The sequence below is a fragment of the Pristiophorus japonicus genome, chromosome 26 (assembly GCF_044704955.1).
Source record: "Pristiophorus japonicus isolate sPriJap1 chromosome 26, sPriJap1.hap1, whole genome shotgun sequence".
Classification (NCBI taxonomy): Eukaryota; Metazoa; Chordata; class Chondrichthyes; family Pristiophoridae; genus Pristiophorus; species Pristiophorus japonicus.
This window is the reverse complement of record NC_092002.1, coordinates 15,777,596-15,793,027: the sequence shown is the minus strand read 5'-3', so window position 1 is coordinate 15,793,027 and position 15,432 is coordinate 15,777,596. Positions and strand designations below refer to the sequence as shown.

Here is a 15,432-nt window from a genome sequence, read left to right as displayed (position 1 = left end):
AACTTCAACCCTAAAGCACCTAAACCATCAGTTCTTTAAAAAGGCAGTGCTGAAAAAAATAATAAAAAATAAAAAGATACAAAGTAAATGTAATAGAATGAGCTGCCACAGGGTGGGATGGGGAGTGTACGTATCAACAATATGGGACATGCTGAATGGACTAGTAGGTCTTTTCCTGTCTGTCATTTTTCATATGTTCATAAAACAGGTCAGTATTTATTAATAGCTGCTGATCTGACAGATTTGTGCATGCTGTAGGCAGCTAAATGGAGTTATGAGAACATAAGGTTCCCAGTGACCAATCAGCATTATCATAAAGATTAATTGACGGTATTCCTCACTTGATTCACAGAAATCAATCTAATTGCTGGAAGACGAATGCAGACATGGCTCACATGATTTCCATGGAGCAATCAAATTGGTACAAAGCAACAAAGACTGCACCAGTCAATGTGTGTGTGTATGTGTGTGTGAGAGAGAGAGAAGTCAAAATTCATTATGGCCGTTTTTGAGATGGTGTCACCGCCTGAGTGCTGGTTTTAGCGCCGGATGTGAGGCACAGCCTCAAAGTCCTAAATTCCAGTTTTTACGCCCAAAGGTGGCACTTCCTCGGCGGCAGCTCAGGAGGCCTACTGAATTTCCCGACCAGAGGCTGCTGCCATGCTAGAAAGAAAAAGGGAAGAAAAAAGAAAGAACTAAAACTTCTGTGATCCACGCACACACACTTCTCCACTCTTAAAACTATTGAAACATGCAGAAATAAATAAAGAGAAAAACTTACCTTCCTTTCTATGTGATACTGCCCGAGATCCGCTCTTCAACGACCACTTTTTCCTGGTTGTATGGCCGCCTGTTTGTACGGCAGCCGTACAAAACAAATATCGTGACAGAGACATCAAAGAGGCGTTGTACGCTGGATGACGCCACCAAACGGGTGGTGTTAGCCGGTGCAGCGTTGCCTCTTGCCTCAGGGGGTTGCCAACGGGACGAAAGAGCCTTTTCTCCCAAGGTGGGGGAGGCGCTACCAGCTCCCAGAAATTGCCATGGCAGTGCCGCGCCTAGCAGGTAGCGCCTCACGTTGCCACACAACCGCCGATTACATCATCGTCCTGCGCAGTGACCACTCACCGCCCCATCAACCCCTTACCACTCGGCAGGGGAAATTCCCCCATGGGCCACGAGGCTGGCGCAAGCAGATGTCAATGCCAGCTTCGTGGCTCGCACACACCTGCGAGGAACATCTGTAGCAGGTTAGAGCCTTAAAAGGAGCAGCAAGCGTAACGGCCCGGCAGCCAATGTGGCCCCTAACCTGCAAGGAACATCTGCAGCAGGTCGGGGCCACAGTGTGAGCTGGTGCAGAAGGGCGACGGCAGTGAAGAGGGCGACTGGATTGGACGTCACCATAATCCAGGTCAGTGATTGGAGTGTGGGCAGGTACAGCAGGAGCGACAAGGTTGGGACGAGGGATCGGTGAGAGATTGCAGAGCGATGTGATCGGGGCCCAAGAGAGGCATGAGTTCGGGGCCCAGAAGAGGCATGGGCCCAGGGGCAGCACGGGCCAGCCCACACTGCGATATGTGTGCGTACTAGGTCCGTGCAGCAGGGTTGGTCTCCAGTCGTCTTGATTAATCCTTGCCATTGGACCAAGACCTAGCTCTGGTGTGCAATGGCCACCACACATTAAAAAAATCACCGCACAGACATCTTCCACCCTTCAGGATGTAGTTCGGGACCTGGAATAGTAGGTCCTTCATTGAAACACCTGTGAACTCATCCCTTTTTGGCATGGAAGCAAGTCATCCTCGATACTAGGGGCCGCCTAAGTAGAAGAGTGTGTGTGAGTGCGTGAACATGAGAACATTTTCATGGATTTTGCACGATTTTTCACAAGTTTCCACAGTGATCACGTTTGAGAAATATACAGTATTGATATCACAATAATTTATCCTCTTCTATTAATGTCAGTATGCCTTAAGAGTAAAATCTGCATGAGTAGTTTAAGTTAATATTGGCAGCTCATTTGGAGCAAAAACATAATTAAAACAAATTGAACACGTATGTATCTCATAAATAATAGAGGGTCAGGAAATATTTTCATGTTTATGAGTTTGGTTACCAATTATAAACTAACCAACATTACTCCATTGTGTTAAAGGACTACATTTGTTTGAGGGTTTTGTTTGTGGTGCCTAATTTGGATCTTGAATTGTTCTACATAAAAAGACTTGCATTTATATAGCACCTTTCATGACCACCAGATGTTCCAAAGCGCTTTGCAGCCAATGAAGTACTATTTTTAGTCACTGTTGTAATGTAGGAAACACAGCAGCCAATTTGTGCACAGCAAGCTCTCACAAAGAGCAATGTGATAATGACCAGATAATCTGTTTTTGTTATGTTGGTTGAGGTATAAATATTGGTCAGGACACCAGGGATAACTCCCCTGCATTTTTTCAAAATACTGCCATGGGATCTTTTCCGTGCACCTTAGAGGGTAGACGGGGCCTCGGTTTAACATCTCATCCCAAGGCGGCACCTCCGATAGTGTAGCACTCCCTCACACTGCACTGGAGTGTCAGCCTAGATTTATGTGCTCAAGTCTCTGGAGTGGGACTTGAACCCACAGCCTTCTGACTCAGAGGCAAATGTGCTACCCACTGAGCCAAAGCTGACACTGTTCATTCACCAACTTAACAAAAGCAAAAAATCCCTTTGAGGGTGAAATCGCCCCGTGCCTCAATTGGGGCGGTAACCTTCCGGGGCCGGAACTTTTAGCACCCGGCCCAGAAGTCCCGCCACCAACGCAGAATTGGGCCTATCACCCCTCAAAGGAAGGGTGTCTCTGGCACTCAGCTTCCTTTGGGGGCAGTGCTGGGGCGGTAGTGCACTACAACACCCCTCACCTTTCTATTAAAGGGGAGAGCCACTGTGCACTCTGCATGGCCCTTTGGAATCTGGGCTGCACGATGGCGGCCAGGTCTACGCTAGGAACACCATGGTCAGGACGACCCAAGAGTCGTCCGACAAATAACAATGGCAGCCCAGGTAATGACGGTGCTGCAGATCACCCCTTTAAACAGCAGCCCGAGAGCGGATGTCCACCAGCTTAGTGACTCGCTGGTGGACATCCGCTCCATTGTGCGACACTGGCACGCACAAGCCTCATGGCCTACGGTGCAATTTTCCCTGTGGGGCGGTAAGGGGTCGGCGCAGGACGGTGTGGGGTCATCGTGCACGGCGATAATGTCATCACCAGTTGCGCGCCGGCTCGGGGCGCTAACCCGGGACAGCGTCTCCCAATCCACCAGGGCAATTTCTTGGGAGCGGGTAGCGCCAGCCCCCCACCCCAGGTGAAAACTGCCGTGTGCCCTTTAGCGCCCCCCGGAGGAGCTAACAGGACTATAAAAAGTGGCAATTCTTCCCCAAACTCTGAGCACACCCCAAAGATATTAACAATAACAACTTTGAGCTGGATTTTAATGCGCAGACACCACTGAGAGCGGTGGCATGCATGGCAAACCTGGAAATATGTGAAGCATGTCGGTAGTAACTTTTTAACACAGCCACTTCACTGACATCTGATTTATGAGTTTCCCAGCCGAATAGCCTCAGCGGGCGTAATGACAACCCGCATGATGCAAACTCAACTCCAATATTTAAAGGGACATTGCTAACAGTTGGAGCAGTTGGAGTTGAGAACGAGAGTGAAAGTGTAGCCATGGAAGGTAGACGGTCATAGGCTGCGCCGTGCTTCATCAACACCTCCCTGGATGTGCGTAGTGCCATGCTCCTGGATCTAATACAGGAAGTAGTTCAATGATCAAAGCAGGGAAGGAAAGATGAGAGCAATGGCACATTCACCTACATCCTGATGTGCGTATCACCCCCAACCCCCTCACTCTGCCTTCTCAAGCCTATTTTAGCACATCACCACTCACACTAACTTACCTTGCAGGTCCACACATTCCTCTCTGTCCATCCAATTTCTCACATCCCCATCTATCCATCCACCACTGACACTCACCCTCATCCTTATGAATGTCATGCCTCTCGCTCATAGTCACCCTCAACAAATGCTATCCATCCATCCATTCAACTCATGCCATTACTCTCCCTCATAGGTCTCTTCTTTCCCTTCTTGCAGGAGAAGAGAGCACAGAACACCAGGGAGAGGCAGAGAACCAAGGTGGTTCTCCAGACATCTCGCAACTAATTGCTAGAGGAGGACATGCTGGAGATCAGTGGAGTCTCGGCAGGCCTGGCCGTTGGAGATATGCAAATGGAGGCCTCCCAGTTAACAGGTGACAGAATTAAATATCGGACATGGCATACAACACTCAGTTGTGTTGACTTGATGTCAACAGTGAGTGAAAAATGAGTGTATTTATAACTTCAAACATTTTTACCTTGACAGTACACTTGCATGTCTTTTATCTCCCACAGGGCCTGCACACGTCCATCAGGTTGAGGTTGCTGCAGTCGATCACTCCTCAGAGGAGGTCAATTTCTCTGAGGGTACACCATCACAGGGCTTATGAAAACCCTGCACCAGCTCAGATACTTGCACTTAGGTGAGACAAGTTAGAGAGATAGACTTCACAAGTGAGCAAGAGCAGATGGTGGAATCAAGGACAGCAGTGGAGAGTCTGCAATGGAGGGCGCAGGGCTCTCCAAACTCTGCTCAGCTGGATGCAGATGCTGTATCGCAAACGATATATTGACAGGCTTTCAAAGCCATCCACAATTTCAGAGAGTACACCTCAAGGATAAGTAGGTTGCTGTCGCAGGTCATAGCCAACTGCATGGAGCATCAAACGTGGCAATCGAAAGAGTGCATGCAGGTTTTCAACAAGGGCTTTCACACTCTGTATGCCACCTTAAATAGGATGAAATATACCCTAGCCTTGGCCTTTTAGTGCCCAACTGATCTGCAGCAAAGTGTTCTCCAGCACAGTAGTAGCAGGGAAGGGGAGCTGGGCCATGAGAGGGATGATGGCGAAAGGGGACGTGTTTGCGGGGAAATTAACAGTTAAATATGGATCCTTAACATTTGCTGGAGATTTCAAAACAAGCTTGCATTAAATAGAACACTAGGATGACTTCAGTGGATTGATAATGAAGAACATAAAAACACAAAGGCGCACTTGGCTATTACAATGGAGCTAGTCAAATACTTCAAACTACAACAAATAAAAATGGAATGGAGAGACTAGAAACTGTGGAGGAGCAAAGGGATTTGGGTATCGAGCTAAAAGGTCACTAAAAGCTAGTGCACAGAAACAGAAAATAGACAAAAAGGCTATTGAAATGTTGGCCTTTATCTCAAGGAAGCTGGAATATAAAGGGGAGGATTTTATCTGTGTTTTTCTGAAACGAATAATACGCGTAATCTTAAATTTGTAGGGAAATCTTTGACATAACACAAAAAAAGTAGAAAATAGGGGGAAAAGGGTGGAAAGTATGGGGGGAAAAAGCTCCAAATTACATTTACCTTTTTGACTATTGTCCAGAAAGGTTCGGTTTAGATTTCAACTGCTTTGCACAACTTTTATTTTTTGGATTTATTGTTTCGATTGAAGCGATAATCTCCCGGCCATAAAACACACCATTAGGCCATGACATAGGCATAGCATCAGGAGTAGGCCGTTCAGCCACTCGGGCCTGCTCCGCCATTCAGTAGGTTCATGTCTAATCTGTACCTGAACTCTATTTATCCACCTTAGCTCCATATTGCTTAATAAGCTTGCCTCTCAGCAAATATTTAACTGTTAATTTCAGAAGTTAGAGGCCTGTTCCAAACTTGGCAAAAAATCTTTGTTCTGATCTGACTTGCTGGGAAAGTTATTCTCCTGACAACAATGTCTAGCCTCAGTTCTTCCACAATTAATGCCTTCATATACTTCAAGTTATGATACAGTGCATCTGGGGTGCACTGCCTGAAAAGATGGTGGAAGCAGATTCAATAGTAACTTTCAAAAGGGAATTATATATGTACTTGAAGAGGAGAAATGTACAAGGCTATGGGGAAAGAGCAACGGAATGGGACTAATTGAATAGCTCTTTCAAAGAACCGGCACAACCACAATGGGCTGAATGGCCTCCGTCTATGTTCTATGATTCTATATTGTCGCACCACCGACCTGTGAGAGAACAGTTCCACAAGTCGGCTATAAAAGAGCTGAAGCGGCGGGCCGTGGAACATGGTGGGCCCCCGACCTGTGAGAGAACAGTTACATGGGTCGGCTACAAAAGAGCACGAGCTGCTCCAGGTATGCAGCGGCTTCAAGGTGGGCGACTGGGTGACGTCATCAGGACCCAGGTCGCTGTTTGGAGTGTGGGCAGGAGCATTGGCAGGGCCCTGGTAAAGCAGAGGAGTGGGAAGGTCGTGCCTGAGGTGTGGTGAATGATCGAGGTAGAGGAGCGTTGCGGTATCGTGGCTGAGATTCGGTGAGTGATCGTGGTGGAGGTTCGGCGAATGTTTGGTGCGGAAGGAGATCGTGGCGGAGTGCGGCGAGTGTTTTGTGGCGGAGGAGTGGCGTATGTTTGTATCAGAGGAGCAGCAAGAGATCATTGCGTAGGTGTGGCAAATGAGGTTACGGGACCCAGAAGAGCCGAGGGTCCAGAGGCAGTACGGGCCGAGCCCACACTGTGATATGTGTGCATACCAGGTCCGTGCAGCAGAGCAAGTCTCCAGTAGTCCTGGTTAACCATTGCCAATGGGTAAAGGCCTAGCTCTGTCAAGCCTGTGTGGTGGCTGATGTGCAACGGTCACCACATGTTAAAAAAAATCCACGCACAGACACCTTCCATCCCCTCAACTGGAGTTCAGGATTGGAATATCGGGTCCTTCATTGAAACATTTGTGAACTCATGTGGAAGCAAGTCATCCTCGATCGAGGGACCGCCGATGATGATGATGATGTGGGGACTCTGCTCGAAGCGCTTCCACTTCTCACCTGTTCTCCCCCACCTCAGTTAATACCTGATATGCCGTCCCGTGTCCCAATGTATTATTATATTGCCCCTGCACAGGTGCATGTACAACAGTCTTTGGCAGGACTCTCATGGGCTCCAAAACACAGAAAATGTTGGCCAGGAGCAACTCAACAGTCAGAGCGGCGATGTGAGCAACCTTTGTTGAAGCCACAGGGATTGCACCACGTAGAAGTAATAGGAAAAGAGTAAAGATTTGTAGTTGCGCAAGGCTATGCACATGGGCATGTACATTTTGTACTGTTAAGTCTCATTTGTTCACTCAACCAACTGAAAAGACCACTTGTAACCAGCAACCAAGAGTGAACAACACCGGAAAGTGGTGCAATATAATAATACAGTAAACTCTCGTTTACCCGGATAAAAAAACCCGCTGTAACGGAATTTAAAATATTGCGACATTCGGCAACTAAACAAAAATGAGAGGATCATTGGCTGTAAATACGGGTGGTCCAACCTATACTGACTGCAGAGAAGTAAGTAATGCCGTCCTAAAGTAAATGAGATTGTTTTTGCTTTTAATTTTTTTTGCGATTTATGTAAACTCGCCCTATCGGAAAATTTGTTTACCCGGAGTTGCCGAATCCCCAAACAATCCGGGTAAACGAGAGTTTACTGTATTATTATATTGCACCACTTTCCGGTGTTGTTCACTCTTAGTTGCTGGTTACAAGCGGCCTTTTCAATTGTTTGATGATGACTGGGAAGACCTGAATTAACGATGACCAATAGGGGATGTGAAAGGGATGCTTGGTTGTTTGCAGGACTGTTTTATGTTAGTAGCATTGGGGGGCTGGGGGGGAGGTGGGGTGTGGAGGGTTGAACTGCAAAAGTGGCTTTTGCATGAGGTTGTGAGATAGGTGCACTGTTGGAACCTAAGTGAACCGAGCAATAATCAAAGCATCCTGGGCAGCAATATGCCACGCTGGTGGTGCATTGCCCCCATCACCTTCCTCCTTCTCGCCTTCCTCCTTCTCCATCAAGGTCCAGCTGTCAGCGGGACTTGTTCCAGCAGGCTACAAATGTCTCCCTTTACCTCATGCGACACCCTGACCCTCCTGAGACACTGGTATTTAGACATGTCGAGGAAGCTTATCCTCTGCCTGAAGACCCTATGTGCCGGTTATGGCCTCCTGTGAGTTGCATCTCTCAGCTACCCCACTCTCTCCTATGCAGCTACAATCTGTAACCAGGAGGCTACTGCTGCCGCCGTCGCTGGTGCTGTTACTGGTCATCTTGGTACTCATCTGACGTTCAATCTAAGGCAGCATAAGTGTCACCCATGCTGATCTGATAGATCAGAACTCCAAAGTGCAGATCAGACCTCCAAACGTCCAAAGTGTTGAAGAAACCTCCAAAATGTGTAAAGCACTGTGAGCAAATCCTTTTCCACTGACAGCTAAGAAAGCAGTTGATAGTCCTGAGTACTTATTGCCATTTTTCCCTGACGTCGTTTTAGCTCCCTCAACTGCTGCTGTGTACTCGTATTGTTTTCACTGTTCCAGACAGCTCGGGAAACCCGTGGACCCAAAGTTAAAGTTAAAAATCTATGTCAATATTGCTTTAATTGAGCGATTAACATATGTTACGTGACAACCCCACGCACTCCTGAACATTAAAATCCAGCCTTTTATTTCACTGATTGAACATAATAAGAACATAAGAATTAGGAACAGGAGTAGGCCATCTAGCCCCTCAAGCCTGCTCCGCCATTCAACAAGATCATGGCTGATCTGGCCGTGGACTCAGCTCCACTTACCCGCCCGCTCCCCATAACCCTTAATTCCCTTATTAGTTAAAAATCTATCTATCTGTGACTTACATAGAAACATAGAAAATAGGTGCAGGAGTAGGCCATTCAGCCCTTCTAGCCTGCACCACCATTCACTGAGTTCATGGCTGAACATGCAACTTCAGTACCCCCTTCCTGCTTTTTCACCATACCCCTTGATCCCCCTAGTAGTAAGGACTTCATCTAACTCCCTTTTGAATATATTTAGTGAATTGGCCTCAACAACTTTCTGTGGTCGAGAATTCCACAGGTTCACCACTCTCTGGGTGAAGAAGTTTCTCCTCATCTCGGTCCTAAATGGCTTACCCCTTATCCTTAGACTGTGACCCCTGGTTCTGGACTTCCCCAACATCGGGAACATTCTTCCTGCATCTAACCTGTCTAAACCCGTCAGAATTTTAAACATTTCTATGAGGTCCCCTCTCATTCTTCTGAACTCCAGTGAATACAAGCCCAGTTGATCCAGTCTTTCTTGATAAGTCAGTCCCACCATCCCGGGAATCAGTCTGGTGAATCTTCGCTGCACTCCCTCAATAGCAAGAATGTCCTTCCTCAAGTTAGGAGACTAAAACTGTACACAATACTCCAGGTGTGGCCTCACCAAAGCCCTGTACAACTGTAGCAACACCTCCCTGCCCCTGTACTCAAATCCCCTCGCTATGAAGGCCAACATGCCAATTGCTTTCTTAACCGCCTGCTGTACCTGCATGCCAACCTTCAATGACTGATGTACCATGACACCCAGGTCTCGTTGCACCTCCCCTTTTCCTAATCTGTCACCATTCAGATAATAGTCTGTCTCTCTGTTTTTACCACCAAAGTGGATAACCTCACATTTATCCACATTATACTTCATCTGCCATGAATTTGCCCACTCACCTAACCTATCCAAGTCACTCTGCAGCCTCATAGCATCCTCCTCGCAGCTCACACTGCCACCCAACTTAGTGTCATCCGCAAATTTGGAGATACTACATTTAATCCCCTCATCTAAATTATTAATGTACAATGTAAACAGCTGGGGCCCCAGCACAGAACCTTGCGGTACCCCACTAGTCACTGCCTGCCATTCTGAAAAGTACCCATTTACTCTTACTCTTTGCTTCCTGTCTGACAACCAGTTCTCAATCCACGTCAGCACACTACCCCCAATCCCATGTGCTTTAACTTTGCACATTAATCTCTTGTGTGGGACCTTGTCGAAAGCCTTCTGAAAGTCCAAATATACCACATCAACTGGTTCTCCCTTGTCCACTTTACTGGAAACATCCTCAAAAAATTCCAGAAGATTTGTCAAGCATGATTTCTCTTTCACAAATCCATGCTGACTTGGACCTATCATGTCACCTTTTTCCAAATATGCTGCTATGACATCCTTAATAATTGATTCCATCATTTTACCCACTACTGAGGTCAGGCTGACCGGTCTATAATTCCCTGTTTTCTCTCTCCCTCCTTTTTTAAAAAGTGGGGTTACATTGGCTACCCTCCACTCGATAGGAACTGATCCAGAGTCAATGGAATGTTGGAAAATAACTGTCAATGCATCCGCTATTTCCAAGGCCACCTCCTTAAGTACTCTGGGATGCAGTCCATCAGGCCCTGAGGATTTATCGGCCTTCAATCCCGTCAATTTCCCCAACACAATTTCCCGACTAATAAAGATTTCCCTCAGTTCCTCCTCCTTACTAGACCCTCTGACCCCTTTTATATCCGGAAGGTTGTTTGTGTCCTCCTTAGTGAATACCGAACCAAAGTACTTGTTCGATTGGTCTGCCATTTCTTTGTTCCCCGTTATGACTTCCTCTGATTCTAACTGCAGGGGACCTACGTTTGTCTTTAATACATTCAATGAGCTAGCCTCAACTGCTTCCTTGGGCAGAGAATTCCACAGATTCACAACCCTCTGGGAGAAGAAATTCCTTCTCAACTCGGTTTTAAATTGGCTCTCCCGTATTTTGAGGCTGTGCCCCCTAGTTCGAGTCTCCCCGACCAGTGGAAACAACCTCTCTGCCTCTATCTTGTCTATCTCTTTCATGATTTTAAATGTTCCTATAAGATCACCCCTCATCCTTCTGAACTCCAATGAGTAAAGACCCAATCTACTCAATCTATCATCATAAGGTAACCCCCTCATCTCCGGAATCAGCCTAGTGAATCGTCTCTGTACCCCCTCCAAAGCCAGTATATCCTTCCTTAAGTAAGGCGACCAAAACTGCACGCAGTACTCCAGGTGCGGCCTCACCAATACCCTATACAGTTGCAGAAGGACCTCCCTGCTTTTGTGCTCCATCCCTCTCACAATGAAGGCCAACATTCCATTCGCCTTCCTGATTACCTGCTGCACCTGCAAACTAATTTTTTGAGTTTCATGCACAAGGACCCCCAGGTCCCTCTGCAACGCAGCATGTTGTAATTTCTCCCCATTCAAATAGTATTCCCTTTTTTTGTTTTTTTTCCCAAGGTGGATGACCTCACACTTTCCGACATTGTATTCCATCTGCCAAACCTTAGCCCATTCGCTTAACCTATCCAAATCTCTTTGCAGCCTCTCTGTGTCCTCTACACAACCCGCTTTCCCACTAATCTTTGTGTCATCTGCAAATTTTGTTACACTACAATCTGTCCCCTCTTCCAGGTCATCTATGTATATTGTAAACAGTTGTGGTCCCAGCACCGATTCCTGTGGCACACCACTAACCACCGATTTCCAACCGGAAAAGGACCCATTTATCCCGACTCTCTGCTTTCTGATCGCCAGCCAATTCTCTATCCATGCTAATACATTTCCTCTGACTCCGCGTACCTCTATCTTCTGCAGTAACCTTTTGTGTGGCACCTTATCGAATGCCTTATGAAAATCTAAATACACCACATCCATCGGCACACCTCTATCCACCATGCTCGTTATATCCTCAAAGAATTCCAGTAAATTAGTTAAACATGATTGCATGTAATGAAACCTGATAACTTGACTGAAAATATTCATCACAAAAACACAGCAACTTAATTTAGAAATTAAAAAAACTGGATTCAATTTAACATAGCATAACATAGTAATAAAATTTTTTGAGGATTTTAGTAGTTACCTAGTAGATTTAGTCTTACTGGTTCATAAAAGGTACCACTTATGCTATTTCTATTTAAGTCTATGACCCTGATATTAATGAAAGACTGGGAGGATATGGGGGACCACGGTATAGCAGGAGAAACCCGGCAGGGTCGGGGACGTGGAGGTCCAGTGGCCAAATTTAATATGCAAAACGGGATCCTACGGCCGACTGCACAGTACAGGTGAAGCGTGTGCTCTACATGCTCCACACAGTACCAGCCGACGAGGAACCCAGCAGGTACGTTTTGATTTATTTTTGTGGGTCCGGGATCAGCTGGAGCTCTCCTCCAAGCTCCAAAAATACAGTCTAGGTCGCTGTCGTTCTAGGTCCCCAACCCTGAGGACACTCCCCACCACTCTCCCCACTCACCGGACCACAATTCCTCTAGCCTGGACTCGGTAACCTCAATTAAAATGCAACATTGCCAGGTAGAATTCTTTTCATTCTTTTCATCAGGTACTTTATGTAGTATATGCAAGCACTCTAATAACGACTCCACGAGGTAAAATATAGTACTTGAACTGTAGTGACCTTAGTCCGTTTATTGCAGCTCCTAGAGTGAGGACACCAAGAGGTGAGCTCCCTTTTATACTTGGTTACAGTGTACAGGTGACCCTTAGGTCTCCAGCAGTAGCACCCTCTGGTGGTACAGGTATGGTGTATACAGGGTGAAGGTACATTCAGTGGTGCAGTGTTACATTAACATACATTGACATACATACATAACAACACTCCCTTCTAAGTCTTCCCCAAGTCCTTATTGCCATGACATGGAGAAGTGGTCAGTAGTGGACGGTTGAAGGTTGTGGTGAGGGTTGTGTGGGTTCCGGGTGTGATCCATGTGTTCATGGCTGCACACATCCATTTCCCCACCAACCACCCCCCCCCCTCCCCCATACATAGACCATGTGGTTATGTCACTGTTTGAGGATTAGGCAGTGGTGGAGTAAGTACATGGAGGGTTCACACATACCCAGTGGGAGCATACCCACTGCAGGGACAGTGGTCAATGGACGGCACAGTCACCACCACTGGCAACCTGCCCCAGATCGGCCCTACCCCCAACCCCTCCCCAGACCACCAGGACCAGCACTGGAAACAAGAGGCCAGTACCCTCCAGCAGGGCGACCTTATAGGTAAGATTATTGATTGGATGGGTGAGGACGTTTAGTGCTGGGCAGAGCCACAGGGTGGTGTGGCCTCCTTGTCTTCCATTGGAGGCCCATTCATGGTGGTGGAAGTCTGGTCATCCCAGATCTCGCTGGGAAAGCTGGATGGTACTGACCTCTTGTTCCCAGTGCTGGTCCTGGTGGCCGGGTGGGGGGGGGGTAGGGCCGATCTGGGGCAGGTTGCCAGTGGTGGTGGCTGTGCCGTCCATTGACCACTGTCCCTGCAGTGGGCATGCTCCCACTGGGTATGTGTGAACTGTCCCTGGGGGATCATTGGTTCCGGAAGCGCCGGCTACATGATCAGGTAGCCCACTGGACCTGGGTGTTTCCCATGGGGGGTTTCCTTTGGCATTGTCCGCATACATGTAGAACCCAGCATAATTTCTCATTTTATCATTAGCATTCATGATACATTGGCTCCGACTGCAACTAGCCGACTCAACATTGTTATTTCTCTTTACACTTTCACATTTGTCAGTTACAACGCTTTCCTGCGTACTATCAGTGTTTTCGTGCAAGGTTACATTTGGATACCTGCCTTTGTTGGTTACATTTTTCTCATTAGCATTACCGGCATCACCGTTCAACAGTACATTTATATACCTGCATTCATTAATTACACTTTTAGTGTCACCGGCATCGCTGTGCCAAGAGTGGAACTGTCCCTTTAATTGTTTTGAGTTGTCGAAATCCTTTAAGAGGGCCTTGCAATCTTTACCCCAATCCGGTTCGCCGCTCAGCAACACGTGTTGCTCCATCAACGCTGCTCCTCGTGGTCTGGTCGCGGCCACCTTGATTTCTGGTGCTTCAGCTCGTGGTGCGGGTGCCATCTTATTTCTCTCCACGAGGTAGGCTGTGGTGATACTTTTCTCCCCAGGTTCTGCCACAGAAGCCAGGAATCTACCTTTTGTGCTGATCTTCTTCCTTCAGAGACCTGCCACTAGAGCCCGGAGGGTGAGGTCTGGTCGTTCAGATTGGATCATTTCGCCGTTGAGTTGTGCAGTCTGTGTCGTCTTCACACAGTCGAGTCGGATGGTAAGATTTTCAGGTGCTATGATGGATCCAAATTTGGGGCCGCGTAGGATGTTGATCGCCGGGGCCTGGAGGCCTTGTCGCTCCAACAGATTTGGATTTGCTTTATCCATCTTCTTCCCAGCAGCGTTGGACCATCACCGGCAACGATCCACAAAGGAAGCTTGTACATCGCGCCGCCATGGGACACCTGCCAACGACTGGGATGGTGCTTTTTGTGTAGGTGAGCAGCTTCGCCTGGATTGGGGACATTTTGGGTCATTTGGCAGGATTGTCCCAGAGTTTCTCGAATTCCATCTGATTCATCAGCGATTGGCTCGCCCCTGTGTCAATCTCCATCGAGACTGGAACACCGTTGGTTTCTACTTGCATTTTCCACAGGGGAACTCTTGGTGGAGCAGGTATACACTCCATACACCTCTTCTAGGGGCTGAGCCGCTTTGTTTCGTCTTCATCAGCGCTGGAGCCCGGGTGCTCGGCCAACTCTTCAGCGACTCAGTGAGTAAAACTTCTTCTACACATTCGCTGAAGGTGACCTTTAGTGTTGCAGCCTTTGCAGGTATATCAGCACTGGTGGGCCCTGTGGTTTCCTCCACAGCGCCAGCACGGGGCTAGCCGCTTGGCCCCATGTAGCGACTCAGGTTTGCAGGACTCAGGGCAGCAGTCTTGTCTCTGAAAGGCGCCATTCGGTTCACTGTACTCGTTGGGTTAGAGTCCTGGGTGTGAATCATCATCCCCTTGGAGTCGCAGACCAAAATCATGAATACCTGGCTCACTTTGATTATCTTCTGCAGGGTGACTGTAGTGTCCGCAGAGAGCAGTTTATGGAGGAGGCCCTCGTGGCCGATTCCAATAACGAAGATGTACCTTAGTGCTTCGGTGAGGTGGTCGTCAAAATCACATAGTGCAGCCAATCTTCCCAGATCTGCAGCATATTTCGCAATTTCTTGGCCTTCGGGCCGCTGGTGGGTGTAGAACCGGTGTCTGGCTGTGAGGATGCTCTCTTTAGGTTTGAGTTGTTCTTGTATTATAGTTACGAGCTCCGCATAAGTCTTGGTTGTCGTCTTCACTGGGGCTAGCAGGTCCCTGACGTGGCCATGGACGTTGGGCCCACAACTGCTGAGCAGGATGGCTCTGCGCTTGTCCGCCAGCGAGGTCGGTGTGTCTCCAGCCAGGTCGTTTGCGATGAAAAAGTGTTCGAGCCTTTCCATAAAGGCATCCCAATCTTCCCCATCAGTGAATTGTTGGAAGTTGCTTAGGTTAGACATGTTGTGCATGGAAATTCGTAACCTCGTCGCCAGTTGTAGTATATGCAAGCATTCTAATAATGACT

At 47.6% G+C, this 15,432-nt stretch overlaps 1 long non-coding RNA gene across 1 annotated transcript in view; it reads right to left on the bottom strand.

Annotated features, from left to right (window-relative positions):
* Positions 1-459: 459 nt before the first annotated feature.
* Positions 460-15,432, bottom strand: part of LOC139239220 (uncharacterized) — a 58,032-nt gene continuing 43,059 nt past the window's right edge. Inside the window, exon 3 of the long non-coding RNA XR_011588616.1 lies at positions 460-663. This is a non-coding gene — a long non-coding RNA (uncharacterized lncRNA). The remainder of the gene's footprint in view (positions 664-15,432) is intronic.